A 12,565-nucleotide genomic window follows, 5' to 3' on the forward strand; every position below is an offset into this window, starting at 1 on the left:
TGGTATGCATGAGACCCCTTCTGTTTCATTTGGTTTAAATCCCCCCTGCTTAACACTATTCTATTTACATAACCACTTCATTCTATTTACATAACCACTGTTAACAAGTTCCACCCTCCCTCCAGGGCATTTGTGGTTCAGTGATAGGATTCTCGCCTAATCTGCCCCCTCCTTGTCACACTCTGATTTTTACCAGTCACTTTTCTCTCCACCCTCTCTATGTCACATCCTGTTTCCACCCTACTTGGGAAGTATATATAAAGACAGCATTGTGAGTTTTAGAGTACTGTACTTTGAGTTTAACTTAGCTCATCTTAGATTGTGCTGCGTCCTGCATGAATAAAGAGATACTGCCTACAACTCAACCATGAGTCTCTGGTCATCTGTTACCCGCCCGTGAAACCATCCCGGTGAAAACAACATAACCCATCGAAAACAACACCCTACTTACAATTTGATCAGGTCCTGCTTTTAGTTTCCCTTTCAGATCTTCTTAATCAACTTCTGTTGATGAGTGGGATCATCCCATACTCATTTTTATCTTTCTGACTTGGTTCACTTAACATAATTCCTTCTAGCTCTGTCCAAGATGGGTCAGAGAAGGTGGTTCATTGTTTGTGATAGCTGCGTAGTATTCCATTGTGTATATATACCACAGCTTTCTCAGCCACTCATCTGTTGTTGGGCACCTGGGTTGCTTCCAGGTTTTAGCTATTATGAATTGTGCTGCTATGAACATAGGAGTACACACCTCTTTTTGGTTGGGTGTTATGGAGTCCTTGGGGTATAACCCCAGGAGAGGAATTACTGGATCATATGGAAGGTCCATGTCTAGCCTTCTGAGAGTTTTCCAGACTGCTCTCCACAGAGGCTGTACCAATTTACATTCCCACCAGCAATGTAAAAGGGTTCCTCTTCCCCACATCCTCTCCAGCATTTGTTGCTGCTGTCCTTTTTGATGTATGCCATTCTTACAGGAGTGAGGTGGTATCTTAGTGTTGTCTTAATTTGCATTTCTCTGACAATCAGTGACCTAGAGCAGTTTTTCATATGTTTGTTAGCCTTTTGGATCTCCTCTGAGGTGAATGTTTTGTTCATATCCTCTGCCCATTTTTGAATGGGGTCATTTGCTTTTTTGGTGCTAAGTTTGCTGAGCTCTTTATGTATTTTGGTGATTAGTTTCTTGTCTGATGTATGGCATGTGAAGATCTTCTCCCATTCTGTGAGGGGTCTCTTTGTTTGTTTAATAGTTTCTTTGGATGTGCAGAAGCTTTTCAATTTGATGTAGTCCCATTGGCTTGTTTCTGCTTTAGTCTTTCTTGCAATTGGGTTTGATTCATCAAAGATGTCCTTGAGGTGTAGGTGGGAAAGTGTTTTACCAATGTTTTCCTCTAAGTATTTGATTGTTTCTGGTCTGACATCTAGGTCTTTGATCCACTTGGAGTTGATTTTTGTTTCTGGTGAGATAAAGTGGTTCAATTTCATTCTTCTGCATGTTTCAACCCAGTTTTCCCAGCACCATTTATTGAAGAGAGCCTCCTTTTTCCATTTAATCCTTTGGGCCCCCTTATCAAAGATTAGATGCCCATAGGTGTTGGGATTTACTTCTGGGCTTTCAATTATATTCCACTTGTCTGTGTGCCTATTTTTGTTCCAGTACCATGCTGTTTTGATTGCGATGGCTTTATAATATAGTTTAAGGTCTGGGAGTGTGATGCCTCCATTTCTGTTTCTTTTCCTCAAGATGGTTTTGGCAATTCTAGGTGTTTTCAGGTTCCAGATAAATCATTGTAATGTTTGTTATATTCTCTTAAAGAAGCTTGGTGGAACTTTGATGGGTATTGCATTAAATTTGTATATGGCTCTGGGGAGAATATTCATTTTGATGATATTTATTCTTCCAGTCCATGAGCATGGGCTATATTTCCATTTCTTGGTATCAGTTTCTATTTCCTTGAGTAGCGACTCATAGTTTTCAGCATACAAGTCTTTCACTTTTTGGTCAACTTTATTCCTAGGTATTTGATTGATTTTGCTGAAACAGTAAATGGGAGTGATTTCTGGATGTCTTCTTCTTCAGATTTAGTGTTTGCATAAAGAAATGCCACTGATTTTTGTACATTGATTTTTAGCCTGATACCTTGCTATATTGCCTAATAACTTCCAGTAATTTTCTGCTGGATTCTTTAGGTCTTTCTATGTATACTATCATATCATCTGCAAATAGTGACTTCTTCCCTTCCAATCTGTATTCCTTTGATTTCTTTCTCTTGCCTGATTGCTATGGCAAGAACCCAATACTATGTTGACGAGTAATGGTGACAGTGGACAGCCCTGTCTAGTCCCCGATCTGAGGGGGAATGCTTTCAGCTTCTGTCCATTGAGTATGATGTTGGCTATAGGTTTGCTATATATAGACTCCACTATCTTGAGGAATTTCCCATCTATTCCCATTTTTTGTAGATTTTTGAGCATGAATGGGTGTTGGATTTTGTCAAAGGCTTTCTCTGCATCTATTGAGATAATCATGTGGTTTTTGGCTTTGCTTTTATTGATGTGCTTTTATTGACATTGATTGACTTACGGATGTTGAACCAGCCTTGCATTCCTGGGGTGAATTCCACTTGGTCATGATGAACAATCTTTTTGATGTGTTGCTGTATCTGGTTGGCCAAGATCTTGTTAAATATTTTGGCATCTATGTTCATCAGAGATATTGGTCTGTAGTTTTCCTTTTTTGTTCTGTCCCTATCAGCTTTTGGTATCAGACTGATGTTGACTTCATAAAAGGTGGAAGGGAGTATTCCTTTTTCTTCAATCTTATGGAATAGCTTAAGAAGTATGGGTATTAACTGTTTCCTGAAAGTTTTGTAGAATTCGTTTGTGAAGCCATCTGGTCCAGGACTTTTGTTGTTGGGGAGATTTTTAATAACGGTTTCAATTTCTTTGTCTGTGATTGGTGCATTTAGATTTTGTAGTTCTTCTTGGTTCAGTTTTGGAAGTGCATAGGTTTCTAGGAATTGTTCCATTTCTTCCAGATTCTCTAGCTTGGTGGCATATAATTCTTTATAGAAGTTTCGCAGGATTCTCTGGATTTCTGTGGTGTCAGTTGTGATATCTCCTGCATCATTTACAATTCTATTAATTTGAGTCTTCTCTCTTTTTTGTTTGGTAAGTCTGGCTAGGAGTTTGTCAATTTTGTTTAATCTTTCAAAGAACCAACATTTGGCTTCATTGATCTTTTGTATGGTTCTTTTATTTTCGATGTTGTTTATTTCTGCTCGAACTTTAGTGATTTCTGTCCTTCTGGCTGCTTTAGGGTTCCTTTGTTCCTCTTCCTCTAAGTCCTTGAGGTGTGCAGTAAGGTCGTTCATTTGAGCTTCTTCTTGGTGTTTAATATGTGATTGTATGGCTATAAGTTTCCCTCTCAGTACTGCTTTAGCTGTGTTCCAAATATTTTGATAGGTTGTGTCTTCATTTTCATTAGTTTCCAGGAACATTTGAATTTCCTGTTTGAGTGAGTCTCTGACCCAGTGGTTCTTAAGGAGCATTTTGTTTAGATTCCAAATTCTGTGTCTTTTAATAATTTTCCATTTGTTGTTAAATGTTAGTTTTACTCCACTGTGGTCTGAGAAGATACTTGGGATTATTTCAATGCTCCTGAATTTATTGATGCTGTCTTTGTGGCCTAACATGTGGTCTATCCTTGAGTATGTGTTATGTGGATTTGAAAAGAAGGTGTATTCCAGTTTTTTGGGGTGGAGGAGACTGAAAATATCCAAGAGGTCTAGTCTGTCGATCTCTTCGTTCAATTCTCCTGTATCTTTATTGGTTCTCTGCTTTGTTGATCTGTCTAAGTGTGAGAGTGGGGTATTGAAGTCTCCCACTATTATTGTATTACTATTGATGTATTTTTGAAATTCTTTCAGTAGATGCTTAATGTATTTAGATGGTCCCTCATTGGGTGCGTAGATGTTTATAATTGTTAAGTCTTCTTGGCTGATTGATTCTCTAATCATTATGTAATGTCCTTGCCTATCTTTTATTACCTTATTTAATTTAAAATCTATCGTGTCTGAGATGAGAATGGCTGTTCGTGCCCTTTTTTGTGGTCCGTTAGCCTGTATGATAGTTTTCCATCCTTTCACTTTAAGTCTGTGTTTATCTTGTTGTGACAGATGGGATTCTTGCAAGCAGCATATGGTTGGGTTATGTTTTCTAATCCATCCCCCCACCCTGTGCCTTTTGATGGGTGAGTTTAAGCCATTGACATTTATTGATATTATGGATTTAATGTGTTGTAGTGCCATTGTTCTAAAAAAAAACTTGTTTGCTCTGATATATTGCAAGTATTATAGTGATGTTCTTGTTTATAAGAGGTCTTTTAGTACCTCTTTCAGGGCCGGCTTGGTGATGGTTGCCTCCTTTAACTGTTGTTTGTCTAAGAAGGTTTTGATCCCTCCATCTAGTTTGAATGAAAGTCTAGCAGGATATATTATCCTTGGTTGAAACCCTTTTTCATTCAGGGCTCGATAGATATCTTGCCACTCCCTTCTGGCTTTTAGAGTTTGAGTGGAGAAGTCTGCGGATAATCTTATGGGTTTTCCCTTGTATGTGACTTTTTGTTTCTCTCTTGCAGCCTTTAGGATCCTTTCTTTATCCTTACTTCTTCTCATTGTGACTATGGTGTGTCTTGGTGTCTTCAGGTCTGGGTTGATTCTGTTTGGTACTCTCTGGGCCTCTTGAACCTTGATATCCTTTGTGTTATTCAGGTCTGGGAAGTTTTCTTGTATTATTTCCTCTAGAATGTTTGCTTCCCCTTCCTCTCTTTCTTCCTCTGGCAGGCCAATTATACGAATGTTATTTCTTTTGAGATCATCCCATATGCTCTGTTGTTGTTTTCAGTGTCTCTCAATCTCTTTTTAAGCTCTTTCACCTCTTTCTTTGTTTTCTCTAACTCATCCTCTGTCTGACTAATTCTGTTTTCTACTTCTGTTAGTCTGCTTTCCCTTGCCTCAGCTTCTTTCTTCATTACAGCTATTTCAGCTTTCAGTTCTCTAATTGTCTCAAGATAATCAGTATTTTCCTTGGGGGTCTCTACTGTTGTTTCCCTAATACTGCCATTCCTTTCCTCCAATGTTGTTTTCATTTTTGTGATTAATAAATTTATTATTGCTTGCAAACTTTTCTTATCTATGGTTACTTCTGACTGATTTGTAGTTTCTTCTGGGCTCTTGTCTTCATTCATTGGAGTAGCAGTTTTATTTGTTTTTGATCTACCCATTTTTTAAATTTATGTGTTTCTTTTTTTTATGCTCTGTTCTTCCTCAGTTTTTGTGTCTTGAGTACAAGTAACTCTGTACTAAATACCTTTATGACAATTGCACTCACCAACCTCCAGAATTACAGTAGCAACTGAAGTAAGTATTGAAGTAGTTTAATCGTTACCAGTTAGCCAAACAATTTCTCCAGTCAGTGAAAAAATAGTAACCAAATCCCAGTGAAGAAAGAGAAAAGAAAGAGAGGATAGCAAGAATAGACAGTTATGCAAATCTACTATCCACCATATATTCTAGGGGTAACAAGAGGGGAAAGTGAACTAGAGCAGAGATACACACATAGAGAGTCCACTCTGTGTCAGATTTCTTCCCCAAAGTAATTCACAAATTCAGAAAGGCAAAGAAGAAGGAAGAAGTGTATGAAATGATTTAAAAAAAAAGAGAGAGAGAGAGACAAGAGAGAGAAAAGGGAGAAGATAAGAAAAAGAGTTGTAATTAAAGAGCAGTGCAAGGAACTTCCCAAATGTGTATCAGTGAATTCAGAAAAGCACCCTGTTTGGTGGTGTGGGGTATCCTGCTAGGAGCTGGTCCCCAGGGACTGCTTATGGCAGGGGGGGGAAGGAGGTATGCTTGAAAATTAAAAGGAAGAAAAAAGAATTTTTTCCCCCTACTCTTAATTCTTAACCCAAATTAAGTTATAGTCATCTCCTTGTCTCCACTATGACCCCTTATTGGCTGGCCTGTTAAAGGCAGAAAATCCTATTATTTCCAGGGGATGTGTTCGGAGCTCAGCGGCTAGCAGCTTCTCAGTCCGCCATATTCCGGGAAACCCCCCCTCCAGACTTTTTTAAAGGATTTCTCGAAAATGAAAAGTAGCTCCAAGTCCTTTTATCCAATGAGAGCTATACTTAAGAAGTCTTTGGATCCGCCCTCAGGGTCGTGGTGGTCCCTGGAGACTCCCAAGAGAAAGCCCCCGAGCTACAGTGCTCCCTCCGGGTCCTCTGCCGGCCGCCCAGCAGTGCTCTGCAACTGGTGGAGGAGCCGCCTTCCCAGGCGGAGGACAATGTCTGGCCCACCCGCCTTGCCCAGCGCCACCTGGGAAGTCTGGAGCAGCCCACCCGCTAGTCCGTGCCACCTTTACTCTAATTCTTATTGACTGGCCTGCTAAAGGCAGAAAATCCTACAGCTTCCAGAAGATGTGACCCGAGCACACGCTGCTTGCAGCTTCTCAGTCCACCATCTTCCCAGACTCCTGTTCATCTTTTCTACCTGCCCCGAACTCTGGGGGCGATAAATGCAATGTAACTTCCACTTAATTTTTAAAGTTGCAGCCAATTGTTGGGTGACCTTGGCAATGAATGCCAGACCATTGTCAGACCCCAGTGAATAAGGGAGCCCAAACCTGGGGATAATTTCAAAGACCAATTGTTTCACCACTACCCAGGAAGTCTCTTTCTTAGTTGGGAAGGCTTCAGCCCATCCTGAAAAGGTATCTATCATAACTAAGAGATATTTATATCCTCCTCGTGCTCCTGGCATTTCAGTGAAATCTAACTCCCAATGCTCTCCAGGTTCTTCTCCTCGCCACCGGATTCCGGGTTCCTTTACTCGTACAGGATTGGCATTGACGCTAGCACATATGATGCACCGACCTGCCACACTCTGGGAGATCCTGTGCAGACCAACTATCAGATAGAATTTACTGATTAGTTCAGCCAATTTGTTTCCCCCCATGTGGGTGCTTTGGTGTGTTCAAGTGACCATCTGTCTTCCGAGTGACTGGGGCAGTAGAATTCTCTCATCCAGCAGGATGATCCATCCTTCCTTGTTAGGCTTCCCTCCTAGCTTCTGGCTCAGCTCTTTTTCTTGTTCAGAGTACTCAGGCTTCTCCTCTCTGACAATTTCTTCTGGCATAGTTACTACCAACTGGGCCTGGGTCCCCACTAGTCTTTGGGCCACCTTCTGGGCTGTCTGGTCCACCAACTAATTACCCCGCAAGACTTCTGAGTCATCTTTCTGATGTCCTTTACAGTGGATGACAGCAACTTTTTCTGGCCCCCAAACAGCTGCTAGCAGGGCCAGTATCTCCTGGGCATGCTTGATAGCTTTCCCTCTGGCTGTCAGCAAATCTCTCTCTTGGTACAGAGCCCCATGAACATGGACAGTGGCAAAAGCATACCTGCTGTTGGTATACACATTTATCTTCTTCCCTGCTCCCCACTTGAGTGCTTGAGTGAGGGCTATCAGCTCCGCCTTCTGGGCTGATGTCCCTTGTGGCAAGGATGTAGCCCACAGGACCTCCCGGTTTGTGACTACTGAGGCGCCCACATACCATACACCGTCTTCCACAAAGCTGCTTCCATCCGTGTATAGAGTCTCTTGTGCATCTGGCAGCGGGACATCCGTCAGGTCGGCTCTCAATGAGATCAGGGCTTCCAGGATCTCTCCACAATCATGGGTGGCATCTCCCTTTGGATTGGGGAGCAGGGTGGCTGGATTTAAAGCTGCAGTCTGTTTAAAAGTAATGCGAGGTGGGTCCAACAACAGTACCTGATAATGGGTGACCCGAGAGTTGGTCATCCACCGGTCTGGAGGACAATGTAGTAGGCTGGCCAGATTGTGGGCTGTGGTAATTTCCAGGGTCTGCCCAAAAGTTAGCTTGGTGGTTTTTTTGACCAGCTGGGTGGCCGCTGCCACCGTCCTCAAACACCCTGGCCATCCCGCTGCTACTGGATCCAATCTTTTGGACAGGTAGGCAACAGGCTTCTTCCAGGGTCCCGGGGTTTGAGTAAGTACCCCCTTGGCAACACCAGCATTTTCTGCTACAAACAGCTGGAAAGGTTTGTTAAGATCAGGGATACTCAGGGCAGGGGCACTCACCAGAGATTTCTTCAGTGCCTGGAAAGCCCTTTCCTCCATCTCAGTCCATTTCAAGGGTGTATCACCTCCACTGGTGGCAGTGTAGAGGGGTTTTGCTAACTTTGCGAACCCTGGGATCCATAGCCTACAGTAGCCCACCACTCCCAAAAATTCTTGGACTTGTCTCTTTGAAGTAGGGGTTGGGATCTTTAGGACAGCCTGGATCCTTCCTCCTTACAGGGCTCATTGCTCCTCCTTGATCTGATAGCCCAGATAGGTTACTTCCTGAGCACACAGCTGGGTCTTTTTGGCAGATACCCGGTACCCCAAGTTCCCCAATACCTCGAGCAGGTCTCTAGTTGCTATTTCGCAGTCTTCCCGAGAGGAAGCAGCAATCAATAGATAGTCCACATACTGCAAAAGGCTGTACTCGGAGTGCTCACCCCAAAATGTCAGCAGGTCCTTGCTGAGGGCTTCATCAAACAGAGTGGGAGAGTTTTTAAAACCTTGGGGAAGTCGGGTCCAAGTCAGTTGTCCTAACTCACCTTCTTCAGGGTCTGTCCATTCAAAGTCAAAGATAGGCTGGCTCTGTGGGGCTAGGGGGAGACTCAAGAAAGCATCTTTCAAGTCCAAAACACTGTACCATGTTCGATCAGGTGGCAGGAGACTGAGGAGAGTATAAGGGTTGGGGACTGTAGGATAAATAGTCTCTACCCTCTTGTTTACCTCACGCAGATCCTGCACCGGTCTAAAGTCATTCATCCCAGGCTTCCGAACGAGAAGGAGGGAAGTGTTCCATGCTGATTTGCAGGGTACCAAGATGCCAGCCTCCCTCAGGCGTCGAATATGGCTCCTGATACCATACTGAGCCTCCCGGCTCATTGGGTACTGTTGGACTCGAACCGGGGTAGCTGAACTGATTAGATGTACTACTATGGGAGTCACATGCTTGGCCAGCCCTGGGGGGTTGGTTTCGGCCCATACTCTCGGGATCTCCTGCTTCCATAGTGCCAACAAGTCTTGATTACCAGCATCCTTTGAGGTTTCATAGAGGCAGTATTCTTCCCTTGCTGGCATGGTAAGCAAGATCTGCCCGCCTGCTTGTACTGTTGGCCCATCGTTGGCATCAAAGGTAATGGTGGCCTGCAGTTTCTGTAGGAGATCTCTCCCCAGCAGTGGCTCAGGACATTCGGGAATTACCAGGAAGGAATGGGTGATGGTCTCTAGACCGGGGCCAGCGACTCTTCCTATAGACTTTGGGTAACTCTTGGCTTCCCCGGTGGCCCCTATAATTTTAACTTTGTCCTTCCTGGTGGTTCCAATTGGTTGCTGAAGTACTGAATGGGTGGCCCAGGTATCCACCAAAAAGTCAATTAATTTTCCCCCTACCGAGAGTTTTACCCTAGGCTGCCGGGGGTTGGTGGAGCCTTGACTTCCTCATTCTAATTCAAGCAGCACGGGTGCTTTCTCCTTCTTCCTTCTTTCTTTTCCCTTCAGTTTTGGGCAGTCCATCCTCCAGTGTCCCTCTTCCTTACACAGCTTACACTGATTCTTTTTCACCCATCCTAAAGGCTTGCCTCTGCCTCCTACTTGCCTTTTCTCCTTCTCTAATCCTCTTCTATCCCTACTTTCTGTCTCCCTGGCTAGGAGAACTTTTGCCATCTTCTTATTAAGTTCCAGCGTAGCCTTCGCTGGGTCTTCCCTATTCTCAAACACCTTTTGGGCTACTGCCACTAATTCAGAGAGAGACTTCCCCTCAAAACCCTCTAATTTCTGTAACTTCTTTCTAATATCTGGGGCTGACTGGGCCACGAACTGGAGAGCAACTGCTGGCCCATTCTCGGGGGCCCTGGGGTCTATGGGTGTCCAGGTCTGGTACGCCTGACACAACCTCTCCAAAAAGGCAGTCTGGCTCTCATCTGTTTACATTCGGTCACCTTAGTTAAATTAGTGGGTTTCTGGGCCGCGGCTCGGATACCCCGTAATAGAGTCTGGTGGTACCTGGTGAGGGCCTCATATCCGGCGCTTGTATTGGGGTCCCATTTTGGTCGAGATTGGGGAAAGATCTCTTCTATCCTATCCTGATCAGTAGCTGTTTCCCCCCTGTGATCCCGAGCCTGCTTATTCCCTTCTGCCCTAATTCTTTCCCTTCCTTCTAGGGTGAACAGGGTATTCAGCAGTTGCTGACAATCATCCCAAGTGGGTTGATGAGTGTAAAAAACTGACTCTAGTAGGGTTGCCACCCCCTCTGGGTCCACAGAAAAAGGAGGGTTCTGGTTCTTCCAATTATACAGATCAGAAGTGCTGAAGGGGACATAAGTTCTCAGGGGCCTTCCTCCTGCATCTAACTCCCCTACCTCCCGCAAAGGAAAAGTCCTGACCGGCGTATGCTCTGATCCAAAAGAAGTCCCTGTTCTAGTATGAGGTGGGCTCAGTACTCCAGGTGGGGGCCCAGAGGTGGAGTCAGGCACCTGGAGGGTCCCTCCAGGAGCAGGGCCCCTCGGGGTGTTGGTGTAAGGAGGAGGGGTCTCATTCCTCCACTTCCTTGCTCACGGAGGGGACTCAGGGGCCTCGGGAAGGACAGGTGCAGGGGGTATCCTGGGAAGCCTATCTCTCTGCTTGCTCTTGGCTACGAACACTCCAGATTTGCTCTTAACTTTCCGCTTCCCTCTGCGGACACCTCTGCACTTCTGTGCCAGGATAGCCTGAGGGTACTACTTCCCGAGCTAGTGCTCTCTGGCTTGGAGAGAACTCAACTGGAGCCGATCTAGGCTGCTGCGTGGGAGAGGGATCAGGAACCCATGCCGCACTAACTTCCGCAGGAGATACACTCTGGAACTCTCGGAGCCAGAAAGCAATTTCCAAGTGTCTTTAATCAGAAGAGCAGCTGTTTTTATACTCTCCAAGTAGGGTGGAAACAGGATGTGATATAGAGAGGGTGGAGAGAAAAGTGACTGGTGAAAATCAGAGTGTGACAAGGAGGGGGCGGAACAAGCGAGAATCCTATCACTGAACCACCAATGCCCTGGAGGGAGTGCTTTATGTAAATGTAAAATTGATTTATGTAAATAGACCAAAGCTTTGAATGGGTTCAGCAAATCCCTATATAGGCATATGGTTAAGCAGAAGCCAGGGGGAGGTGGCATACTACCCAACACTTCTGTAAGTACTTTGGCTGGTCATAAACAATGCCCATCCAGATCTCAATGTACGGCATCTGATCTGGGTGGCCGGGGTTCCCAAAGATTACATCGCGCACCCCCGCGCACTTTCCCAGGTCAAAACTCCCCATCTCAGGCCAGCCGACTTCAAAGGTTGGCCATTCCCTCTCACAGAACTTCCTCAATGTGAAGGTGTCCACCTGGACTCAGAACCCAGCAGCTCTCCTCAAGAAATCTGAAAAATTCTTAATTAAACATTCAAGGAAGGTGAGCTGGCCATTCTTGGACTGACTCTGTCCCATTTTCTCATCAAAATGGAACAGAAGGGAGACCAACAATGCCACAAGAAATACTGCAATTAAACCAAGGGTTCCTTTCACTCTTCCACTTAAACACCGGCCGGCACACCACACACTCTCACATGTTCTTTCACTCTCACACTCCCTCCCAACCAACCCAAAGGGTGTCCACTTGGGACCTTCTCCCTTCTCGGGGTCGGATGGAGTTTCTGTAATCAACTCCACAGACTGCAAGTTCAGGTCTACAGGGATGTAGAGGCTACATAGGCTTCTAAGCTGAATATGGGCCCCAGATCAAATTGATGGAATCTAGAGTCAACAATATTTATACAAGATTCCCATATTTGGAAGCTACTGTCTTCCCTGATCCAGCTTTCTAGCCCTTTTTCCAGCCATGACATCATCTCCCCAGATAATAACTTAGATCCATCTGCATATCAGAGGCCAGGTTCAGGGAAAAAAACCTAGTATAGTCATGGGCCCTTTGGAATATGACTAAAATAGGCTTACCAACTATCTTCAAAACGGACACCCCAAATTTTCATCTGCACTATTCCAACCTTCAATTCATGATTAGTCAACAATTTGTTTGACTCTATATGTTAACTCTTTTTTCAGCCACCAGGTTCCAGATGCTAACATGATGCCAACCAGACTTCCCTGGGCAGATGACCTCAAAAATGTGTCCTGGATCCCTGCTTCCCCAGAGCCCTGCCCCACTAGGGAACAAGAGAGACAGGCTAGGTGTATGGATCAACCTGCCAACACTCATATTCAGCAGGGAAGCAATTACAGAAGCCAGACCTTCCACCTTCTGCATCCCATAATGACCCTCAGAGAGTAAAAGAATAGGAAAGTTATCAGGGGAGGGGATGGGATATGGAGTTCTGGTGGTGGGAATTGTGTGGAATTGTACCTCTCTTATGGTTTTGTCAATGTTTACTTTTTATAAATAAGATTTTTTAAA

The sequence above is a fragment of the Erinaceus europaeus genome, chromosome 12 (assembly GCF_950295315.1).
Source record: "Erinaceus europaeus chromosome 12, mEriEur2.1, whole genome shotgun sequence".
Taxonomy (NCBI): Eukaryota; Metazoa; Chordata; class Mammalia; order Eulipotyphla; family Erinaceidae; genus Erinaceus; species Erinaceus europaeus.